Raw genomic sequence first — 25,101 nt, forward strand, 5'->3', positions numbered from 1 at the left:
CACCAAGTTATACTTTCTGGATGTAAATACTTGACTTGATGTTAAAAATGCCAAAATCGCTACAAGTGTGCATTAAAAATTCGAGGGTTGCCCTGGATTTCTCTAAGATCCCATTGTCAGATCCTGACTTGGCGTCAATGGGACCACCTCGAAAGTACCTATGTCCATTAGAACTATAAAATAATTTTGAAATTCGGCCCCAATTGGCGGAGTTATCGCGTAACAAACATACAAAAAAGAACATACACTCGAATTGAGAACCTCCTCCTTTTTTGAAGTCGGTTAAAAAGGAGAATGAATGAAATGAATGAGTGAATGTCAAAATCCCGCTGTCATTACATGACATGTTCTTGTCTGTGAAACAAATATGCAAAGTAACCCCTGATTCAATAAATTACGTAGTCAGCTACAAAACTTCGGTCACATATCTTCGGCATAGTTTAATATTTTATTTTAGCCGTGTTGGCCTAGTGGTTTGTCCTATCGCCTCTCAAGCAGAGGGTCGTGGGTTCAAACCCGGCTCGCACCGCTGAGTTTTTCGAAATTCATGTGCGGAATTACATTTGAAATTTACCACGAGCTTTGCGGTGAAGGAAAACATCGTGAGGAAACCTGCACAAACCTGCGAAGCAATTCAATGGTGCGTGTGAAGTTCCCAATCCGTTGGTCCTCGCTTGTTCTGAGAGGAGGCCTGTGCCCAGCAGTGGGACGTATATAGGTATAGGATATTGTGCCGAAATATCGAGCCGCTCTAAAATCAAGGTACGCGAAACAAAACCCGAATTTAATTCATATAATTCGGCATGGTTGTTCCGATACTAAAGACGCAAAGCGATATCTTAGGTCTATTTATATCAGAGCGGCAAGTTCAAGTATGTTAAGGTATGTAGGCGGGCTGCAATTGTCAATTGGTCTGTGATTGGTCGACAAAGGGTATATTACGTGCGCGCCTACGCTTTGAACAGTATTCAGCTCGAATTGCCTAGGATATCTAGGATGTGGGGCAGTGGTGGGCAACCTTTGGTTTCGGAAAAAAAATTAAGGTATACTTTTGTCATTTTTATTGGCCTACACCGTGGTAGCTTGGTACAGATGTAGTAAAGAATGTTTTGCCATCGTATTTTGTTGGAAAGGTTTTTTGCTTTCTCATAGCTTACTGAAGTTTACTAAAGCTAATTAAGAGAGCAAGATAAATACGAACTTATTCAACAAAATAAATAAATAAAATACGATAGAAAGACATTATTCATTACATTTGTAATTAAGTATATGGCGCCTCCATTCGAACCCGGCTTGATATCTTTGAGTTTTTCAGAATTTTTGCGCCAAATTACAAATGCACTACAATTTTACCACGCGCTTCACGATGAACAAAAATGTTGTGTAACTAAAAAGTATTAAATGTTCTATAACCGTGGAAATCTAAACTTACAGGGTACTTCTCACTGTCATAGAATTATGAAATTGGGCAAGAAATATGGTAAGAAAAAAAATCCGAAAACAATTCCAATTTAAATTTTGAAAAAAAAAACCGTTACCCAAACAATATAATAATATATCAACCATTTTTGCTGTATTGCAATTTTAACTCGGTCGCGCTAATTTATTTCAGTTTTACTTACAGCAGTGGCCAGCGTTAAAAAGTTTGTGCCGTTTGCTGCCAATTAACTATAATGCCTATGAAAAGCCAAGAACTGCGCAGAAATAGTAGGAAGTTTTTAAAAGCCGTCAATAAAATGTACTTAGCTACTCACTGAATATAGAATGATACGACAGCTATAAATGGCTACGAATGGATTTGTTATCACATTTTTAGATATAAGAATGAAAAAAATCGCCCCCTGTAGGTACTCCTGTTTCCTTTTAAAAAAGATACGTCATACCCAAAAAACAAAACGTGCTCTGAATGCTTTGTCCTTTTTACTTAGTCACATGAGGACTTAATTGAATCAGAGACTGCAATTGACGCCTTCTTTACCGACTTTAAAAAAGGTGGAGGTTCTCGATTGGACACGCTTAATTACGCTTAATTTTCGGCCCGCTTATAAGTTACAAGCCCACCTCTTTAAATAATTATATAAATTATAATATGAATTGTCACTTATAATCTTCTTAATCGGACAAATTTTATTAATAAAACATAGCGCAGTACAAAACAAAATAAAGGTAATAAAGGTAACTAAAACTACATACAAACTAAACTTATAGATAAAAAAGTTGCCCAAAATCACTGCCAGGTGGTAAGGTGCCCAGAAGGCTGGCAGCATTACCACGCTGTATGGCAATGCTTAATCTTTGTGCTAAGAAAAAGCCAGCCCTCTGGTCACCCGAAGCCGTAATTAACTTGGACGACAATGATTTATAAATATTAAAAGCACTCAAACCCCAAGGACCCATGGTTTCCACCCCAAACGGCTCAAAAATGTAGGCACTACTGATGCCTACATATTTGCGCCGTTTGAGGCATTCCGCAGAGTCTGCAGCGGCACCGGCCCTGTTAGCTGTAGATGGAAGGTGGGACGGCGCGAATGTGTCGACGCAAGTGGCGTCCCAAACCAACGGCCGTCCCATTTTCCATGGCATGAGCTTCATGCCGTCGGGCCTCTTGCCGTCGTCGCGGACCAATCTTAATCTACATGAAAGGTTATTTACCCCTGAACCAATTGACTTTGTTGTGAGTAGTGTGAGATATAACAAGAAATAGTCTGTATTATGCAGATATTAAATTGAAATTTATTTCCTTGCAGTTTTTGTAGGTATCATCATCATCATCCCAGCCTATATACGTCCACTGCAGGGCACAGGCCTCCCTCAGAATGAGAGGGCTTGGGCCATAGTTCCCACGCGGGCCCAGTGCGGATTGGGAACTTCACACACACCATTGAATAGCTTCGCAGGTTTGTGCAGGTTTCCTCACGATGTTTTCCTTCACCGCAAAGCTCGTGGTAAATTTCAAATGTAACTCCGCACATGAATTTCGAAAAACTCAGAGGTGCGAGCCGGGGTTTGAACCCACGACCCTCTGCTTGAGAGGCGATGGGTCAAACCACTAGGCCACCACGGCTTATAGGCCACCACGGCTTAGTAGTATATGGCAAGACAAATAGTCTAAGCGCTATCAATTTTGGATGGCTGGGCGGGATTCGAACCCGTACTTTCTGTGACTTTACGCATCCGAGGTCTCGTCCAACTAGACTATTGGGGGGTTTCATTTTATTATTAAAAATGAAAAGGTTTGAACTTGTGGCTGGCAAAAAATCAATAAGTGATAATTGAATGTTCCTATTGATTGCTGGTGAATTGCGCTCAACCTGTGGGTGGATGCAAGTGGCGAGTTGTCGTTCATTGTGGGAGGGAGAGGCCTTTGTTTAACAGTAGACGTCTTATGGCTGATTACAACTAAAAATAGGTAGGGTAAACCATACAGTAATTGGCCACGGTACAGTAATTGCCCACTTGAATAAAATCAAAAATTTACAAAGAAAAGTGGTGATAAATCATAACAAATATCGTGCTAATTATAATAATCTTGTCGCTTTTATCATTAAATTATTTGTATTATTGTTGTTTCATATAAAAAAATCAAGTGGGCAATTACTGTAACGTGGCCAATTACTGTATGGTTTACCCTACCTATAAGAAAAATACATCATATTAGTTCTTTTATCTAGACATAGATATTTTATCACGTGATGAACAAAGTTGTCACATGACACGCGTGATCTGACAGTAGCTAACTTTGAAAATATATTATATTTCAATACAGATGCAAAGAAAAACCAGAAAAATAAGAGCAGCGCTGGGAATCGAACCCAGGTCCTCGGCATTCCGTGCCACGTGCTATACCACTACACCACCACTGGACAATAGATATGGATATTTCGATGGGATCGGATATGGGTTTTACGGGATGACCGTAAAAGTAACAAAAAATTTGGAATTGAAATAAAAAATACAAAAAGATTCCAAAAACCAATCTTAAGTAGCTAATTAGTTTTTTAAGACAATGCATTTAGACATGGCCGGGCCTAATGGGTGATGTCCATGACTAAAATGCATTGTTATAGTAAAGTGCTATTCTTTTACGAAGCTGTAAGTAAGCGTAGTTTTGTGTTTACGTTCGGACTGTTACTAGCTTCACTCTTACAATTTATATATAACACACATATTCACTTCCATGCTAATTCTTACTAATATTATAAATGCGAAAATACCTCTGTCTGTCTGTCCATCAGGCTGATACTGTTTTACGCTATAACATTGAAATTTATATACAACAGCGTAGTTATACAATAAGGCCCACTTGCAGTAAACATATGAATCTCGAGTTAGCGTTAAGCTCAGTTTAGTAGTGTAAATTGTATTGAGCCTGGATTAACTACTAAATCTAGATTTATTTTTTCCTGCAAGATGGCCTAGAATTAAAATAACTAGGATATGTCTTTGTCCAATCCGATTAAAAATAAATAAAAAAAACAGTGTGGTTCCTGAAGACGCAAATAAGGACCATAATAATATTAAGAATGAGATAAGTAAACAATCCGCTTTGGGCCAGCGTAGGAAATACGGCCCAAGCCCTCTCAACATAGCCTGGGATGATTGATTGACAGAAATAAACAATTATCACCATCGTCTGGATGATGACATGTGAAATATAACCATGACCATCATCACCATCTTGTCAGCCGAAAGACGTCCACTGCTGGACGGACATAGGCCACCCACAATAGAGATTAGAAAGAAAGTACAAAATATCCATAGGACTAAAACTACTAATTAAAATAACTACCACTAAAAAAAGAGAGGTGGGCCTCTTGGCATGGTGCCCATCACGCAGGCAGCATTCCCGCGTTGAACTGCGATTGAGATTCTTTGCGCGAGAAAGCTGCCGGCGCGAGGGTTGCCTGTTGCCTCCCTTAACCTATTGCTGAGCTCCCTTTGTAGCTCCAGCGCACCCTTACCCCAAGGACCCAGTCTCGACGCCGAAAACAAAGAAATGATATTGTGCGCCGAGACAGCTATATTTTGTGACCTTGACCTCTGCCGCCGCCCCCGGACATTTGGTAGTTGCTGGTAGGTAGGACGCCGCCAGGGTATCTGTACAGGTAGCGTCCCACACCAGCGCACGGCCAGTCATCCAGGGTATCAACGACATTCCGTCAGGGCGCTTGCCATCGCTCCGTACAATCTGGGGCTCCAGAGCAGCGGGAACGTTGGCACTAACGAGCGCCCTTCCGAGTATGTCGTTGAGAGCGGCGTGGCGGGACAGGCGGCCGGCACCCGAGGAGCAGGAGAGGCCATGGTATAATAAATTCTTATTTCATTAATACTTGCTGTTAGTAACTAGAGTTTCAAGATTTGATTTAGCTTTCAAGATTTGACCCAAGTAAAAAATAAATAAATAAAAGGGCAAGCTAAAGAAAAGCTTGTAAAAACAAGTATCACTATTAATATGGATTTATTATAAGCTTTTATATTCTGCGTAAATTACTTACAGTCATGTTCGCATGCTCGTTTCCCGCAGCCGTGTAAAAACAAAACGCGCAATTAATTAGTTTAACCGTTCGTTATGTGCATTAATGTTAATGACCGGAACTGATTACGTTTTAAACGAAGTTAATTTAACGGGTGTTAAATAACAGTAAAACGTAAAACTATAAAAGCTTTTGTTTTTCAGTCACGTGTATGCAGCATAATATATTTGTCGACATTAATTTGATGAATTAAACGCATAGATACGGCAAGATAAGAATTAATTTATCTTTTGTTGACTCTTACTTACTTAAGATTGGTTTTTTGGAATCTTTTTGTATTTTTTATTTCAATTCCAAATTTTTACTTTTACGGTCATCCCGTAAAACCTAAATTGAAAATACAAACTGAAATATAGATGCACAGAAAAACCAGAAAAATAAGACCAACACTGGGAATCGAACCCAGGTCCTCGGTATTCCGTACCGCGTGCTATACCGCTACACCACTGTTGGTCAACGGCACAGACACGAATTTCCCCTATGCATCACATATCTCAGCTTGTTTGTTTCTTATTTAGCCACGTAATCAGTGACGCTCTTACTTACTTTTGTTGACACGTATGGGTTTGATGAAAAAAAATTTTTTGACTTTCAGTTGTAAATATGGGGAACCCTCAATATTTATTGTTTTTTTTCTATTTGTGTGTTAAAATCTTAATGCAGTTACCAAGTTTCAACAGTATAGTTCTTATAGTTAAAAAGTGGCTTTGACATACGGACGGACAGACAGACAGACAGACATGACGTATCCATAAGGGTTCCGTTTTTTGCCATTTGGCTATTATATTTGTTGAGTAAATTAAGATAAAATACTGACTAATATTTGTCGACATTAATTTGATGAATTATACGCATAGATACGGCATGATAAGAATTAATTTATATTTTGTTGACTTTTTTTATTTGGTTGTTTATTTGTTTAAGTTATTTAAGTGATACTACTACGTTTATTAACTTAAGTATTAACTTACTTGTAAGTATTAACTTTGTTTGCGTCACCATCACCATCCCAGCTTATATACGTCCCACTTCTGGCAAGCAGAATGAGAATGCTTGAGCCCTAGTTCCCACGCGGCCCAGTTCAAATTGGGAATTTCACACACACCATTGAATGGCTTCGCAGGTTTGTGCAGGTTTCCTCACGGCGTTTTCTTCACCGTAGAGCTCGTGGTAAATTTCAATATAAATTTTGCACATGAACTTCGAAAAACTCAGAGGTGCGAGCCGGGGTTTGAACCCACGATCCTCTGATTGAGAGGCCATTGGTTTAACCACTTAGGCCACCACGGCGTCATCTTGTTTGCGTCATTTGTCAAAATTAGCGTGGAGAGCAAGTCTTACAGACTAACAGTTTAAACATTCTTTAATGCAAAACAGACTTGTCTGATGATCTGATAAAGATAGAGCACGGTTGCCTAGAAAGTAATCAAATTAACAAAATTCTTAATTTAAAACTAGTGCCTTGATATGTTTTTTTTTCAATGCGGAAATATCGTTGCGATTGATGACAGTCACGACAGATGCCCAGTGATGATGTTGATTAAGGTGCAGCGCGCTTGCTTTATAAATGTCCATCCATCCCAGAATTAATTAATTTATTAATTCCTATAACATATTTGTATGAAAATATGAAAATATATCTAATTAAAGTTCCGCGTATAGTACATCGTGCGGCACTTTTTATCACGACGAGCGTCGCGGGTCCCCAGCGAGGCTACTACAAAATTCGAAAATCGAAGTCCGTGTCGTTCCGTCCCTCTGACACTTCTAATATTTTTCACTTCTCATGCTCTTAAAATGTTACTTTAGTCTCTGCATATCGGGACTGAAGCTCCTTTTTATTCTCTAGGGAATAAAGTATTTTCTTTTATTTACGTTGGAAACATACACAGCCAACACCGTGTTTGTGAATGGAGGATTTTTAGGCGTGGAAATAACCTCAAAATGACAACTGTGCAAAAATATAAAAAAAAACACGCATCTATAAAATGTATAATACAGTAGGTACCTAAATTAATCGAGATCCGAGTGACTGTCTAGTAATTTATACTCGTATGCGTGCGTCACTGAGGAAATACCTGTTCCCCGTGACTAGTGACGACAATAGTACATTGCTTGCTTTTTGTTCGAAGACATGCCTTGCATTTTAGTCGTAACCGTATCCGCGTACAAACCGAGGGACTTTTTATGGTCGTTTTATGGAGCCATATTCATAAGTTACTTGAAGGATGTACTTGATATAGTTGTTAAGCAGGCACTGTAATTAATTATAGGGGTCGTTTTAGGCGTGCTGGGATTTTAGATGAATAAAAATCGATTCTCACTAGCAAAAACGAGTACTGCGCTCGCATAGGGGGGCTACTACGAAATTCGAAAATCGAAGTTCGTACTAGAGTCAGCGGGACGGCAAGATACGAAGTTTGAATTTTGAACTTCCTAGTATAGGGCGGTGCTTAGAGAAGAGAAGGGAAAAGTAAGCATAACCACAGAGTCGACAATTCGAGATAGTGTTTTACTTTAGTGTTGGGGTTGCCAACAATAAATAATCAGCTGAGTATTTTATGGACTAAAACAATTATTTTGCTGAACTAAAAGAATTTCCTTGCTCACCCGCGACCTTACGATAGCTAAGCTTATGCAAAATATGCGTGTTCATGCACTATGCAATATGTGTGTTAGTGTAGTGTGGTGGTGGTGATAGATGGGTTTGTGTGATTTGTGTGTGTTCTTACAGTGTGGAGGTGGAGGAACTGCATGAACACGCATATTTTGCATAAGCTTAGCTATCGTAAGGTCGCGGGTGAGCAAGGAAATTCTTTTAGTTCATTGATATGTACCTCCGCAAAGTAACGCCTTATTCAATAAATTATTTTGCTCACCCGCGATCTTATGATAGCTGTGTTTATGCAAAAAATACGTGTTCATGCAGTTTCTCCGCCTCCACACTATAAAAACACACAAATCACACAAACCAAACAATCACTACCACCCCACTGATGCACCCCACCACACTTAACAGATGCGTTTCGTACTCATCTTCAGAGCAACAACAACAACAACATCAGAAGAACAACGCGTTGTTGTTGTCTTACATCTGGGAGCGTGGTAAACGGTATTGTTTGTGACTTTCGCCCAATGCTGTTGTGGAAATGCAGCCATTTATGACACACGCGGTCCAAAAAGTTTTAAGAAGTCTCAAGTTTTATAGCCTTCAGCGAACATGTAATGAATAAACGTTTTGTTAAGACAAATGCACAAAAAAGGTAAAGTTTATCGGTTGTGTTAAGTATCAAAACGACAAATAACCCAGTTAAGTCATGCTTTATGGAGTCGGTAAGGATCGGGGCCGGATCGTATTAAATTTCAACAATTATTTTAATGCTTTCAAACAGGACTGGGGCTGTAGCTAAACAAATAACAGTAGGTCGGTTGCGCGAGAGATATTTTGCATTGAGGATGTTTGTGACAGAAGGGCTACTACGAAATTTGAAAGTCGAAGTTCGTATGGTGCCATCCTTCTCTTTCTCGTATTAGACAAAATTAGCGTCAGTGGGAGGATATACGAACTTCGATTTTCGAATTTCGTAGTAGCCTCTCAGTTTTGGCGCTAGAGTATCGTGAGGTTCGTTTGACAACTTTGATGTCTGTGTGACGTTTGTGATTGCTGAAATAACTACCTAAATGAGCCACATAGCATAGCCCAATACTATCGTTATTTTACTACTATTACTTACTTATTGTTGTGTTTTTTGTAGTGTTGCCTTTTTTTGTATTGTGAATAAATGTATTTCCTTCTTTCTTTCTTTTTTGTTTCAATAATACCTACATCCTAATAGTAAGTTGTCTTACTTATATTATAAATGCCATACCCCTGCTCGCTAATACGGCTGGACTGATTTGAACCAAATTTAGTATGGCGATAGCTGAACCTCTGGAATAACACATAGGCCACTTTTCATTCACTAAAAATTCAATAATCTTCCGCACAGAGGAAATTACAGTTCGATACAAAGTAATTCGTAAATAACCTAACCTTAACCGAGTGAAGCCTAACTAGAGATAAATATGTTTTGGTAACTATAGTGTCTTAGGTAGACAAATATGAAATGTTCATAATTTTCTATAAGTAAAATAAAACAAGTTGCATCAGACCTTGCCTAGTTTAGAGTTTGATAATTTGTTTGACCATCGTCTTTATTAATACCAGACCATTCTAACTGAGGGTCTTATAAATTCGTCATTGATATGGGTAGGTACACTTGACAAGTAGCACGTAAATATTATGAAAATGCGAAATTTTGTGGGCAGGTACATATTTATATGTCTGGCGTACGTAAGTTTGTCATTATTTCACATTTTAACCTAACCAACAAAATGTTGGAAAATCCCGATTTTGTCTCTTCAAAGTTCAATATCATTAAAACAGCTAAACCGAATTTGATAAAACATGTCTAAGAACCATTGCTAGAAAACCTGCTTTCAAATCAAATAAAAAATCGCATTCAAATCGGTCCACCCGTTTAAGAGCCACGGTGTGACAGACAGACACACATAGCGGTCAAACTCATAACACCCCTCTTTATGCGTCGGGGGTTAAAAACGGCAGGACGATTTCGGATTGTTAGTATGTTCGAAGATATTTCCATGGGATGAATGTAAAATCCCAAAATTTTACCCGGTCTAGACATTTTGAAAGAAATGAAAGAGAGAACACTAAGCAACTGGGCAACTAGAGGTCTATGAGGGAGGGCTAGTCCAACAGTAGACGTCCTACAGCGGATATGATGATGATGAACGTCATAAAATCACAATCATACAACAAGAAAAAAAATGAAACATACAACACGCTAAATTGCATCCCACTCAGCATAATGCTACGGCAAGCAGTGGCGCTGATTTTCAGTGACTACTCGTTCTTTACCTAAAACTAATGAGTGACACACACATGCCAACAACACATGAAAAATAAAATAATAAGGAAAGTATAAAATAAATAAGTACTTACTTATAAAATTTTGCATAGGTGTTTTTCAACATTAATGAAGATCGCGATCTACAGTCACCAGTATTAATATCTGCCACAGCGGAGTGTGCAAAAATATCTGACACATCCTTCCAGCCCTAGAAATAGAGTCGTAAGTATCAGATATTTATGCACGCTTGTTGTGTCAGATATATGGTGCTGGTGATTGTACTATAAGTTTTGGGGATTCCCTTAAGAATCGAGGAAAATCCCGACATTCCGATTTGATTGCCGGACTGGTTTACGGAAACTAAGTACACAAGCTTGTTAAGTAAATAAATGTTTTTGTGGGCATTTCCCCTTTCCAGAAGCATGTGCAGAATCTGTTTCCTCGTTATTTATGATAAATGACCGCAAAGAAGTCATAATTTTATTTTATAAATTAAATAGCTCTATTTGTTGTGTTGTTTTTGGGACTAATTTAATAATTGAAATTTTACCCTCTTCCTATTGACAGATTGATCTGATATTTGGTACTCTTTAGTTCTGATGACAAATTGACAATACAATTTAACACATCCAGTATCATTGTTGTTGTGGTTTTTGCCATAAGACCAGTCATCTGGTGTCTGTTGCAAGTGATGACATATTATGGATCCGAGACGTGTTGCTTCCATAATAAGGCTTTATTACAAGCTTTTATTTACTTTCATCTGTCCCGTTATCTGTGTCTGTCTGTCTGTTTGTAATCAAATCTTGCAAGTTAAATTTGACCAACTTCCAGTAGTCAGATTGACTTGAAATTTGGAATACTTATGTAAATCGCTTGACAATACAATAATTTAGTAGTGACATCCTGGTAGTTCAGCCAGGATCGTCTCCGCAGGACGGAACTCTTCAACGGTTAATAGCGTCGACTTGAAATTTGGTATGCAAATGTAGTTTGGGTGACAATGCAAGTACAGTCAATAAAAAGTGCAGTCAGCATAAAAAGCTTGTATTGAAAATGTTTTTTTATGGTTAGGTTATAAATAAGCTCAGAGTTGCTCATCAAGCTAAGAGGGGTGCTATGCTCGACGACTATTAAAAATGAGAAGATACGTAGAAGAACGAGGGTCACCTACATAGCCAAGCGAATTAGCTCGTTCAAGTGGCAACGGGCATACCATATAGCACGGAGAACAAATGCCCGTTGGGGCTGAAAATTCTCGCATGAAGACCACAAATTAGGAAGGCTGTGGTAACCTGAGTGAATTATGTAAATAGCATTTATAATTATATGAGCCATCGACTGTTTTTAGAAATTACACGCGTCACATGATTTTATTTTTTGTGTGATCAATGCCCTAGATTGATGAGGAGAGTGGCGTAATCACTGGTATGTATCTAAGACCTACCGAACTAATTTTTAGCCTTAATATATTATTTACACTATTGTCTTTATTTTCAATAAAACCATTCTACTATTTTTTTCTTATATTTCTGATAATTAATTATCTGTAGGTATTTGCTTTTTGTACTGTTCTTATTTTGCATTGAGGATAGGAAATTTTAGAACAAGATTGATTAGGGGGTTTCCCAAACATACATTTGGCGAATGCAACAGGAACAATAAATTAAGTAAACCGATAATTCTATACACACAGCACTAGATTTTACTCGCAGTTTCGCACGCAAAATCCAATTATTATGTCACGGATTTTATTAACATTGTATATAAAACAACCGCGCCTTTCATGACTTGACTCACCGGTTGAGATTTCGAGATTTTATCCCCGATCCTGTGGCATCCAGCCGTTTTAGCGTGAAGGAGCAACAAACACACATACACACACACACACACACACACACACACACAAAAAGAAGGTACGCACGAGATTTGAATTGAGAGCGAGTCATGTCGAGCTAAACTCGATTTAAGACGTGAGTTATCTGGATTTGTTTCATTAAGTTTAAGTACGATCCCCGAAAGCCTCGTTTTCCAGTTGCTACACAATGTGCTGCTGTCCATTTCTTCCGTGGATGTCGTAAGAGGTGACTAAGGATATAGATGAAGGTATACCGTAGGCGATAGGCTAGCAACCTGTCACAATCGTACCTTTTTTTTGTCAAACTTTAAACCTTAAGGCTGTCTTGCAGGAAAAAATAAATCTAGATTTACTAATTAATAAAGGCTTAATCTTGACAGTTCCATACAATTTGACACTACTAAACTGAGCTTAACGCTAACTCGAGATTTACGTGTTTACTGCAAGTGGGCCTAAATTGCTAAAAGTGGCTCCGAAGCGGTAACGTTTCGTGTGCTCTGCCTACCCCATTTGGGAATACAGGCGTGATGTTTGTGTGTGTCCTGCTGTATTTCTTTCTCTATTCCGCAACAGTAATTAAAATTCAAGTTGGAATGTAAATCAAAATGGCCGATGGCGTGATATTTCGCAAATTTTGGCGCCGGCGTTACCTTCTTTCACGGAAGACGGGATAAATATATAATTGAAATGATTTTACGTAATTTTGTTTTGATTTATTGTCATCATCATAATCAGCCGTAAGATGGCCAATGTAGGACAAAGCCTTCCCTATAATAGACCTCAAGTTGCTTCGGTTGGAAGCGGTCTGCATCTACTATGTACCCGTGGCTTTAACCAGGTCGTCCGTACGTCTCGTTGGTGGACGTCCTACGCCACGCGATCCACGGTCTCCACTCGAAAACTTATCGGTCCCAACGGCCATCTGTTCTCCGTGCTATATGACCTGCCTATTCCCATTTCAACGAGCTAATTCGCTTGGTTAGATAGTTATGTCGGTGGTTTGGATTAATTTCTGTAATAAAATAATAAATAAATGTCATGGGACACTTGACACCACTTGACGTAGTCCCAAACTAAGCAAAGCTTGTACTATGGATACTAGACAACGGATAAACATACCTATATAGATAAATACATACTGAAATATTAAGGGGCTGCTTCACCATCCATTGATTAGTGTTAACTAACGGTTAAATGTGAATTTTGAATACAAAATGAGCTACAAACCTACATTGTTTTAACTCTATCTTTGGTATCATCGCGATATAATGACTTATATTGTATTTATAGTGAGATTGTTCCACAACAGCTAAATAATAGATTGTACAACAATAGCATAAAACAAGCCATTTTACCCAAGATAGACGTTAATATAGCCACCCGAGCCGGTACGGCGAGGGTGGATAGACATTTCGAAGGGGAAAATGGGTTTAACGCTCGAGTTTTACACTGCTTTTCCCTTAGATTGCGAGGCAATGAAATAGCAACAGTGGAAACAATAATTCACTTTCTGTGTACCTACCTTTTTTTTATTTTTATGCATTATAATAATTGTAGTTTTTTTTTTCATTTTATTGATTTATTATGATTGTTTCGATTGATTTTTAGTTTTATATAAATTAAAAATTATTTAAAAGATATGTAGAAACTTTTTTGTTCGTGGCTGTTGACACCTGATTACCTTGGACTTAAGTTGGTCTTAGATGAAGATTTTATTTTACGCACTAGAGCATAAAAAGTCATTTTATGTCGCCCATGTAGTATACATTTCCATGATATGTGCAAGATAATACTCTACCAAGACTCTACTAATGTTGTTAAAAAAGGTTAAATTTATCATCATGATTATCAATTTATCACGCATTATTGGACATGTGTTTTTTCTTTTCTCAATCAAACATGACAAAGATGAAGGCCGTCAAACTTCGTGAGTGAGGGTCTCTGAGTCCGTGACATCACTCATTAGTAAAAGGTGTACGCAGATGTGACGTCACACGGAACTTTAACCATTTTTTGTTTAAGTAATTGACAAAAAAAATACGCGTCAGATATTTTTTGAAAATCTAACTTACGGTTTTTTTTTTGGAATCTAGTATACAGGGTGTCCCAAGACTATGCCACTATCTTAAATAAGTCTTTCAGTAAAATTGTCTGTCTACAATATTAAGATCCTCCATGTGGACTAGTCTTGGCCCTGTATTGTATAGTATGCGAGCAAAGATGGAGCAAGTCGCTAGTTTTTTGTGGTTTAAATGAAAGTACACAATTTGTCAGATATTGATCCGTAAACAATTATTACGTATTGAGGTTCATGTTAATTGTATAATTTCACAATATAGTGATGCAGCAATTTTTTTACCGAAATTTCGAGATATTTCGCGATCTTTTACGAGCGAGAAGACTTGCACAATATTATTTAACGAGACATTACGAGACTGTTAACATTAACGTATATTACCTGCAATAATTTATTTTCGGAATTAGATATATTCAACCTTTCTCTTAACAGGTTTAAATTTGCCCTGTTAAAACATTAGTTTCGTTTTGTTCAACTAAATTATTGTTTAATTGCATATATATTTTTTGTACGTGTTACTCTACTGTATAATTGAATTCAAATTCAAATTCAAATCATTTATTCAGTAAATAGGCCGCAATGGGCACTTTTACACGTCATTTTTTAAACTACCAGCGCTTTCGGAAAGACCATCATTGCCAAGAAGAATGCGCCGCAAGAAACTTGGTAGAAAGTCATTTTTTCAACATAAAATATTTTTTTATTTTGTTTTTCTTTTATTGGGAAACAAACAGCATAAATATTACAAAATACAATAATACACATTATTATCAAAAAGGCCAAAAACAGTTTCCACTAATAGGTTTAACAGATTATTTAAGAGAGGAGAGATTAACTAGATATAAAATTAAAGTTAAAGATGTAAATATAAAGATATTGAGAATATAAGCAACGGTATTACACAACTCATATTGATATAGAGATAAGTAGGAATCACACTTCTTAAACAATTCAATGCCACTGCATAACGACTACAAACAGTCATTAGAAAATTAAGAAAAAAAAATATATATATACATATAAAATTATGATTACTACTCTATACCGTTAATTTCATTAATTGTAGAAACAAAATTGCTCAGATTGTAGGTTAGACAAGCTCTAATGAGAAATGTATTTTCAAAATATTTTGTGCGACAGAAAGGAATGGCAAACAAGTGGTTAGATCGAGTTCGGAAGGTAGGACATCTAAAGGTGATTAAACTTAAAATATATTGCGATTCAATTGAGTGGTTTGATCGTTTGATCCTTCCTTTCCCTTCGCAACTGCAGACTCACAAGAACATCACAGTTAAAAGACTTATACTTAAATTTCAACCAGTTCTTAAATTTATTTTGTATTCGCTCAATAGTGTTGATGTGCACAAAATACTGAGGACTCCAAACCACAGACGCGTATTCCAGATGCGATCTAACGAAAGCATTATATAATAAGATTAGAGTCCGTGGATCCTTAAAATCTTTACTCTGCCTGAAGGCATAGCCAAGCATTCTGTAAGCTTTAGACGCAATTTTGTCAACATGTAAAGTTAGTTGACATTCGCTATCCAGGTATACTCCCAAATCCTTAACTTCAAACAAAATTACAAATAAAATAACCATTAAGCTTTTGGATTCCGAAGGCAAGCTCACGTCTGCCGCCCCCAAAGTTAGCTCACTCAATAGTGGCATATTTGCTGGTCTATGTTTCTTTTAAGTCTTATTTGCTTAAGGTTTTTTTATATTGTACCGTTTTTTGCCCAAATAAACATTCAACATTACGAATGTATATTATGTTATTTATTATTTCTAATATTAAATAAATAATGTCGTCTCTGAATGAAAATCTATATATATATAAAACAAAGTCGTGTTAGTTACACCATTTATAACTCAAGAACGGCTAGACCAATTTTTATGATTTTTGTGTTTTTGGATTTGTCTTCGTCAGGAATAGGATAACAAGTATTAAAAACATTGAAAAATTAACGAAAAAATAAAAGAAAAATCATTTTCCCGTACAAAATGTCCATGGGTTTCGTAACTGTCAAACGTTTAATGTTCAACGTCGATACGGTAAACTCTCTCCTCAAATTAAAGAACGTATTCAATTAAATTGTACCCGCTAGATGGCGCTGTTGTTGGTATGTTATAATAATTTTAATGCAGAGTTTTTTCGGGTAGGACAACGTCTGCCGGGTCAGCTAGTATTTAAATAAATAATGTCTTCTTTGAATTAAAATAATAAATAAATACCAAGGTACACATGACACCATTTGATCTAGTCCTAAAGTAAGCAAAGCTTGCGTTATGGGTACGAGTATAAACATACCTACATAAGAACATGCATAAACACATATTAAACATCTATATTTCAGTTTGTATTTTCGATATAGGTTTTACGGGATGACCGTAAAAGTAACAAAAAAATTTGGAATTGAAATAAAATATACAAAAAGATTCCAAAAAACCAATCTTAACATATTAAAAACCCAAGACTCGGGAACAATCAATCGTGTTTTTCATAATATCTGTCCACACTGGAGATCGATCCCGGGACCTCAAGCTTCATAGCAAGGTTCTCTAACCACTGGGCTCTGATTGTCTGAAATTTTCTTGAAATTACATTATTTTAAGGTCATTAAAATTACCCCTCCTGTCTTGTTGTCCTGTGTTTATGTTAATTGCACCACTTGTTGAAATGAAATCAATTCCTTACCTCCGTTTGTCGTAAAAAGTTGCTTTTCCAAAGATTGTTCTGAAGTATTATGTGAGCCCCCTTTCCGTTTTTCTTTCTACTCGTTTACTTTAATAATTGCTATGTGGTGTTCCATAAAGAGTTTTTGCATGGTATTCTATTTAATTTTATAACTGGTAATAATTACATAAATCAGAATAATCTAATACATCTTTGAATACACCTAAGCCTTAAAAAATTGTTTGACAGTAAAAAAAAATAGTTGACTTTTAACACTGGCCGAAAAAGAACCTCTCACGGCATTGCAAGGCCGTATGCATTGTTTAGGCCGGACGCACACGGACGAACAACGAATAATTGCTTCGCGTCAAATGAGTCTAAACGCACGTTGCAGGTGGTAGGACCTTGTGCAAGGTCCGCCCGGATTGCTACCACCATCTTGCTCGCTAATCCTGCCGTGAAGCAGCAGTGCTTGCATTGTTGTGTTTCGGCGTGGAGAGTAAGACAGCCGGTGAAATTACTGGCACGTGAGGTATCCCATCTTAGGCCTCTAGGTTGGCAACGCGTCTGCAATACCCCTGGTGTTGCAGATGTTTATGGGCGGTGGTGATCTCTTACCATCAGGAGACCCACTTGTTCGTTTGCCATCCAGTCGTATAAAAAAAAAAAAAAAAACGTTGCATAACGACTGTTAATAGGTAAAGTGCGTCGTGTGTTTAGGAGAGATATTAGTAAAGATCGTTATCAAGTAGGTGGAAACTGACGTGAAAATATTAGGTTCTTAAAATGCGATGCAGGCTTCTCTATTCCTTTCAAGTATGCAAGGCATATCTGTTGAAGGACATTGACATCATTTATTTTATGCCTTCATAAAATCGCGTACCTACCTATCTTTTACAAGTAGCACATTTCTAGTAAAGTCTCAGTACTTAACGACGGTAAGTAAAAAATTAAAAATACTTACTATCGATATTTGCTATAATTTTAGAAGTAGGGTTATCCTAATAAATCCTCCTCAAGTATACCAACCTGAATACCAAGGAAACCTGTTTAAATTATTTTTATTGGCAATTGTAGTCGTGAGCGCGCGTTTACTCTAATATGCACGCTTCGCATATACCAAGATGATACTGGCAGGTGATACCAACTTTATGGCCATTTACCGTCCGCCAACCACGTGAGCCGTTCGCGGGCATCGGTTCAAAAACCAAACGCGCTAAATAAAAAAATAAAAAAAACCGGCCAGTGTTTTTAGTGATGTGTTTTTATTTGTGGATTTAACAGCCATTTGTCAATGTGAGTAATTTTTTAATTTTTAAAAAGTTGAATGTCAACTCTCTCTTTGGGTATTAGAATTTTAAATTGATTTTTGTATGATGTAATTTTTATGCAGATTTTAGTTGCAAGTTATGTCAAGTGCGATCCGGTTGTTGCCTAACTCGCGCATGTGCCTTGACCGCGTCATGATTTTATGTGGACTGCACTGCTCTAAGCCACAAATATTTGCCGCGGGTAAATGGTTAGTGTGGCAATACTACGTGCTTATTTGGTACAGTCAGCAGAAATTTAGCTATTGAAGAAAACAAGTTTCTATACACTTTTACATTCAGCCCGCAATTCAGCCAATTTTCATAGAATTTACATAAACTTATAAATATGTAACAAAAAATAACGAGATTACAAATTTTCAAAAAAGAATGTCCTGGATAAAACTGAACTACAATAGTAATAAAAAGTCAGTGTGCTGTGCATTGCTGCTTTGAAGAGTATGAAAAAAACACATATAACATTTAGCTGAGCGAAAAGTAACTTCTTAAAAATTAGTTTAAAACATTACAAAAGCCATAAAGGGTACAATTTACTATCTGTTGGACAAAAACAATGTCAAAAAATACCCGGAGAAGTAAACTAGTAGAAAATATGATTAACAACGACCTACATCTATCAGTTTAATGTATAAAAAAGTTTTTGTGCAGGCAATACTTTTAGATCATCGTGTTTGCAATGAAATAGTAATTATTTAGATATAGTTTTGTTTATTAAACAAATAGGAGAAACTAGTAAGTATCAAAAAAACAAAGAAATTTTATTATCCTGTAAGTAGGCTACCCCGTGTGGTGTCGGGTTAGAATTACACCTCTCCATCTCTTCCGTGGATGTCGTAAGAGGCGACAAAGGATATAAGGTTATGGTATACCGTAGGCGACAGGCTAGCAACCTGTCACTATTGTACCGTTTTTGTCAAACTTTAAACCTAAAATTGCTAAAAGTGGCTCCGAAGCGGTAACGTTTCGTGTGCTCTGCCTACCCCATTTGGAAATACAGGCGTGATGTTTGTGTGTGTGTAAGTAGGCTGCAAAAGGCTCTTTTGAATTTCATGTGCCCGATATATGTAATGCCGTCTCTGTTAATTCAGACTAAGCACATACCTGTAAAATGTATCAATAACCATCTATCCAGCAATATCATTAATTGAACAGATTAGTGCAAATCCTCTCTAATCTTAGACTATACTTATTTCAGATAAATTACCAATTCGGATTCAAGGCCTAAACTCGATTTGCTTACTAGTAAAAAAAAAAATACGGCCAACACAAAACCTTAAACAACAGAACAACTTTAGATATTTTTTTATTTATTTATTATACAGAAGAAACGATACAACATTTTGCAGTAATGCAGCGAGCAAAAATATACACGGTTAGGTGGGTTTAGATGCCGTTGAATACAACAAAGTAACACATATAACACAATCAACATAACAATCGTTGAACATAATCTTGTGTAGTAAAAAAAAACCTATCCTATACCTATGCTATTGATCTAATCCATGAGTCATGATATGGAAAATCATATGAACATCTAATTGATTTCCTTTCATCAACAAAATGTTTTTTTCCTCTATTAAGTAGGTACTATCATCATTAATACACATCAGTTTTATCACGGTGTTTCCCCTAAAAATGTTTTTGTAAGTAGGCCGTTAAGGCCTCTTTAACATGCCACTTTTTATACTACCTCGATAGTGTGTGTATATCGGATAATTAAATTATTTTATCATCCCAGCCTATAATGTCTCACTGCTGGGCTGAGAGGGCTTGGACCATCGTTCTTACTTTCCAAAAGCGCTGGTAGTATAAAAAAGTGACATGTAAAAAAACCTTTTGTGCCCTACTTAGAGAAAAAAAGTTATTATTTATACACACAACATTAAATTGCTTCATAGGTTTTTGCAGCCTTCTTCACGGTGCTATTCGAAAAGCTCGTGGTAAATTTTATTTAAATGCAGATGTCTCAGGCGGTTTTGTTTGTGAGTTTAATTGAGTTTGCGTCACTTGCGTTGCTGATTTTTATTTTCCATTCGGAGGGAGGGCGGGAAAATATACTCCACGATTGCAAATATTCAGCGCAGGCGCAGCTTTGCACAGCTTGCCCCCCACTAGATACTTTACGGAGGAGCAAATCAAGATTATTTTATCCATTTTATTTTAAATATCTCCGCAAAAGTACCTAACGACTAAATCTGAAACCACTACGCTATCACGACAAATAAACAAGTTGAAGTGGCAATGGGGAGACCTCATCGCTCGAAGAACAGATAGCCGTTGGGGAAGAAATGTCTTCGAGTGGCGATCACGAACCAGAAGACGAAGCGTTAACAGGCCTCCCACTAGGTGGACTGACGACATCGTGAGATTTCCGGGCAACCGGTGGATGCAAGTGGCAAGTTGTCGTTCATTGCGGCCTCCCCCCTCCTCTTAGCTCAGCAGTGGACGTCTTTCATTTTCGTCTTTATTCATCCATCCATCTTACGATACTACAATACATTCGGCGGACCAATCAAGGTTGATACCCACATTAAAGAACATCCTGATAGTCAGTTATTGTGAATTCGTCACACACGGATTCCATCGAGGAACTGTCGTCGCCTTGACTATTGTGTGAAGGTACCCATTAATACTTGTGTGACGTACTTATCGGTTTTATACGCGAATGCGGAAGCTCGCGAGCTTTTGGATGATAAGGATCTAGGTATGGCTTAAGATAAAGCGAGGTTATGTTTGTTTGGTGATTTTGAACCATATCCTATCCTACTAATATTATAAATGCGAAAGTTTGTTACCTCTTCACTTTTAAACTGCTAAACCGATTTAGATGAAATTCGGTATGCAGATAGTTTGAATCCCGAGAAAGGACAAAGGATAGTTTAATCCCGGAAAATTGCATAGTTCCCGCGGGATAGCAATAAGGAATTCTACGTAGATGGAGTCGCGGGCAACAGGCTAGTTTGTAATATTCTGTGAAAAATATCAGCGTGCTAGTATGTCTATCTATATATATTTCATTTGTTGCTTTTAGATGGATAAATTGTTTAAAAGTGAACTAATTAATGAAAATAACTAAACTACTAAACTTGGGAGTAAAGTTAAAAAAAAATGGTGGTAAGGCTATAAGTACCTATCTAGTCGTACCTGGATTGGTATCTAGGTTTTTCGTAATTTATATGAGAATTTATATTAGACACTTACCACAAACTTTAACATCGTAAACATCGTGGAGAAACCTGTACACATCTGCAAAGGAATTGAATGTTTATTTATTTGTAAAAAGTACCCAACCCCAAAAAAGGCAAATATACCTATGTGTAAATGGAGTGGAAACGCCGCGTGGAAACTATGGCCAAAGCCCTCTCAATCTGAAAAGAAGCCTGTACCCTGCTACAGCACGTTTATAAGCCGAGACAATGATAATGAACTATTATTTTTTTCAGTCAATTAATCTAGACAGCTGGCTTAGTGCACACAAAAATTCTAATTCTAAAAATACTCTATGAAATACAGTTAAACTTAAAAAAAATTTTTTGTCCTCCACCCTCGACTCAACCACTGTGCAATTTATTCGCACCTTTGAGCACGCCCGTTAGACGCAGCCGAGTGTACGATACTTCTTGCTTTTTTTGCAAGAAATTACCGTCTGCGGCCCACTGGGCATAAGCGCAGAGAAAAGTGCAAAGTGCAGTTATTTAAAGACAAATCCATGGTCATTAAGACAAGTAATTTATTGGTTCAGGCGTTACTTCTGCTACGTCATACAAGTGAACTATTTAAAGAATTACTTTGCTTAACCGCGACCGTCAGACAGCTGCGTCGACACAAATCACCTCATTATAAAATAATTATATGATAATTTTAAAATTAACATTTTTTTACAAGCTTTTAGTATTTTATACACATTCAGTGGCCGGATTGACTTTTAATTTGGTAGACTCATGTTGTTGATGTCATGTTGTTCTTACAACAAGAAACTTAATTTAAAACAGTTTTTCTTTCACAAACTTATTGCTTTTTAAGTTTTAGCATTTCATGTTCAAAATAGAAACAAAAACGCGTTTATATCTGTTCGGCATTCTGCTAGGGCCACATAGACACAATACCTGTCTCCTGGACTAAATTGGTTCAGCGGTTTAAGCGTGTACCTAGAGGTAACAAACAAACAGACACCCGCTTTCGCATACATATTATTATGTATTAGTATGGTATGAATATGGATATTAAACAACAATATTACCGTAACTGGTCCATAGTTACCAAAAACTATGACAGAAAATTTCTGAGATTTTAAAGTATTTTCCTAAATTTGTTACAACACTGTTATCTGAGGGTGACGATATTATTCACATGTTTGCCGCCACTCAGTTGTGAATGCATATTGTATGGATGCGAAAAGCCTGAGGTTGCGTTTACATAGATGATTTGCTTTAGTACTGTTTACGTAAGTAGATGACATTGCTGGAAACCGTTAATTAATTAATTAACTTCGTTAATTGTTAATCCGTTATTAAAAAGTTTTTTGTTAATTGCTACAGCGTTGTGTTTAAGAAAAGTAAACGGAAGTTGACGTTAATCGTTAATTGTATTTTTTACGATGTGGCGATCGTAGTCTGTTATAAAAACATGGTGTTCACATACTGTTGTCTGTCTGTCTGTCTGTGAAGGGAAAACATGTATGTCAAGTTCCCAATCCACGCACGCACGGGAACTACGACCCAAGCATTCATTCTAAGAGGAGGCTTGTGCCCAGTAATTGTGAATAGTTTTGTATGTAACACTAACGCTATGTAAACGTAGCACCAGCAAGGTGTCCGTGACAAAGTAATTTCACAGACTAATTAAAATTTGCATGTTCGTTAGTTATTGTTAAAGTATAAATAGTCAAAGAGTTCGTTCGGCAAATCTTTAGTCATTGAAGCGGTGATTTATGGTTCGCTAAAGCGTGTATTTTCAGGTAGCTCGAACAGTTTCGTTTTTTTTTCATTTCGGTTGTGTGTGAATATATCTCATATAAGGATTATTTTAAAGAAAATGTGAGTATCTGTTATTTTTTTTAATTGTGTCATAACTATAGCCTTTTCGCCGACAGTTGATAGAAAAATAAAAATATCGGGGTTTTTAACACATTACTAATACGCCGCGCTAATTATTTTTACAGATAAAAACAATATTTATTTATATTTATCAATTTTTAACTGCATAAAGCGGAAAACGACACGCGAATACTCATACCGTTACACTCGAAGCACATACCAGATCGAAATGGGTATAGTACCTAATCGCCGCGTCCGCTCGCACGCCCCCCGCACATTTTGACAAGAGCTGAGTGTCTGGCCGTATACAACGAAGTTCAAAATTGGAACTTTGTATTTTGCCGTCCCGTTAACGCTAATATTATATACGTGAGTGAGAGGGGCGGAACGATACGAACTGATTTGGTCGCGTTATTTCGGCAAAGTATGCTCAGACTCTTAATTCCCATCCCAGCCTATATACGTCCCACTGTTGGGCACAGGCCTCCTTTAAGAACAAGAGGGCTTGGGCCATAGCTCCCACGCGGGCCCAGTGCGGATTGGGAACTTCACACGCACCACTGAATTGCTTCGCAGGTTTGTGCAGGTTTCCTCACGATGTTTTCCTTCACCGCAAAGCTCGTGGTAAATTTCAAATGTGATTCCGAAATGAATTTCGAAAAACTCAGAGATGCGAGCCGGGGTTTGAACCCACGACCCTCTGCTTGAGAGGCGATAGGTCAAACCACTAGGCCACCACGGCTTTTTTCGCAGACTCTTAATTGAACAACTATAATTTAGCATCATCAGTGCCTACATTTTTGAGCCGTTTGGGGTAGAAACCATGGGTCCTTGGGGTATGAGTGCTTTTAATATCTATGAATCCAAATTGATTACGGCTTCGGTGACCAGAGGGCTGGCTTTTTCTTAGCACAAAGATTGAGCATTGCCATACAGCGTGGTAATGCTGCCAGCCTTCTGGGCACCTTACCACCTGGCAGTGATTTTGGGCAACTTTTTTTATTTATAATTTTAGTTTGTATGTAGTTTTAGCTACCTTTATTTTGTTTTATATTATGTGATTTTTTTAAATAAAAACAAATATAGTTGAGGTTGTCCATGATATAGGACTAATAATATTTATAAGTAACTACATACGGTACGGTACGGTGGTAAGTTAATTCATACTGGTAATGTCAATGGAAAATAAAGGCTTTTATTTAGCATGACAGTGCTACTTTCGGTCAGTCATCTTCAAATTTCGTTTCGTTTGTTTATGGGCGGTGGTGATCTCTTACCATGAGGAGACCCACTTGCTCGTTTTCGACCCAGTGGAATAAAAAAAAGCCCCTCCAAGGGCCTACTCCGAAATTCGAAAATCGAAGTTTGTATCGTACCGTCCCTCTCACTCTCGTATTAAATAGTATAAGTGTAAGAGGGATGAAACAACACGAATTTCGATTTCCTTATTTCAATGTAGCTCCGCTGTTACCACGAAGTTTAGTCTTTGCGGGGCGGTAGTGATGTCTATTTTAATTAAATGAATGAAAATCCTTTAGGTTTTCTAATAAATCAAGTCTCTCTTCTATTGAAGTTTTAAATCTCTTGACAAAGTGATCGCGGTTGACGAATGAGGATCAGTATAGGGGACCCTTCATCCATGACAGCCTTCTTGGGGAAATAGTGTGGGAATTCCCCT

General features: G+C 37.4%; 1 protein-coding gene across 3 annotated transcripts in view; it reads left to right on the forward strand.

Annotated features, from left to right (window-relative positions):
- The window catches only part of LOC141440463 (uncharacterized), a 149,724-nt gene that overhangs the window by 18,912 nt on the left and 105,711 nt on the right, over nt 1-25,101 (forward strand). The window contains exon 1 of one of the 3 annotated variants that reach the window (XM_074104976.1): nt 18,224-18,355. The exons of the other annotated variants lie outside the window; for them this stretch is intronic. The gene's annotated coding sequence lies outside the window, so the exon portion shown is untranslated. Of the gene's footprint in view, nt 1-18,223; nt 18,356-25,101 lie in introns of those variants that run through there. 3 annotated transcript variants of the gene reach the window in all.

Source organism: Choristoneura fumiferana, chromosome 22, assembly GCF_025370935.1.
Source record: "Choristoneura fumiferana chromosome 22, NRCan_CFum_1, whole genome shotgun sequence".
Taxonomy (NCBI): domain Eukaryota; kingdom Metazoa; phylum Arthropoda; class Insecta; order Lepidoptera; family Tortricidae; genus Choristoneura; species Choristoneura fumiferana.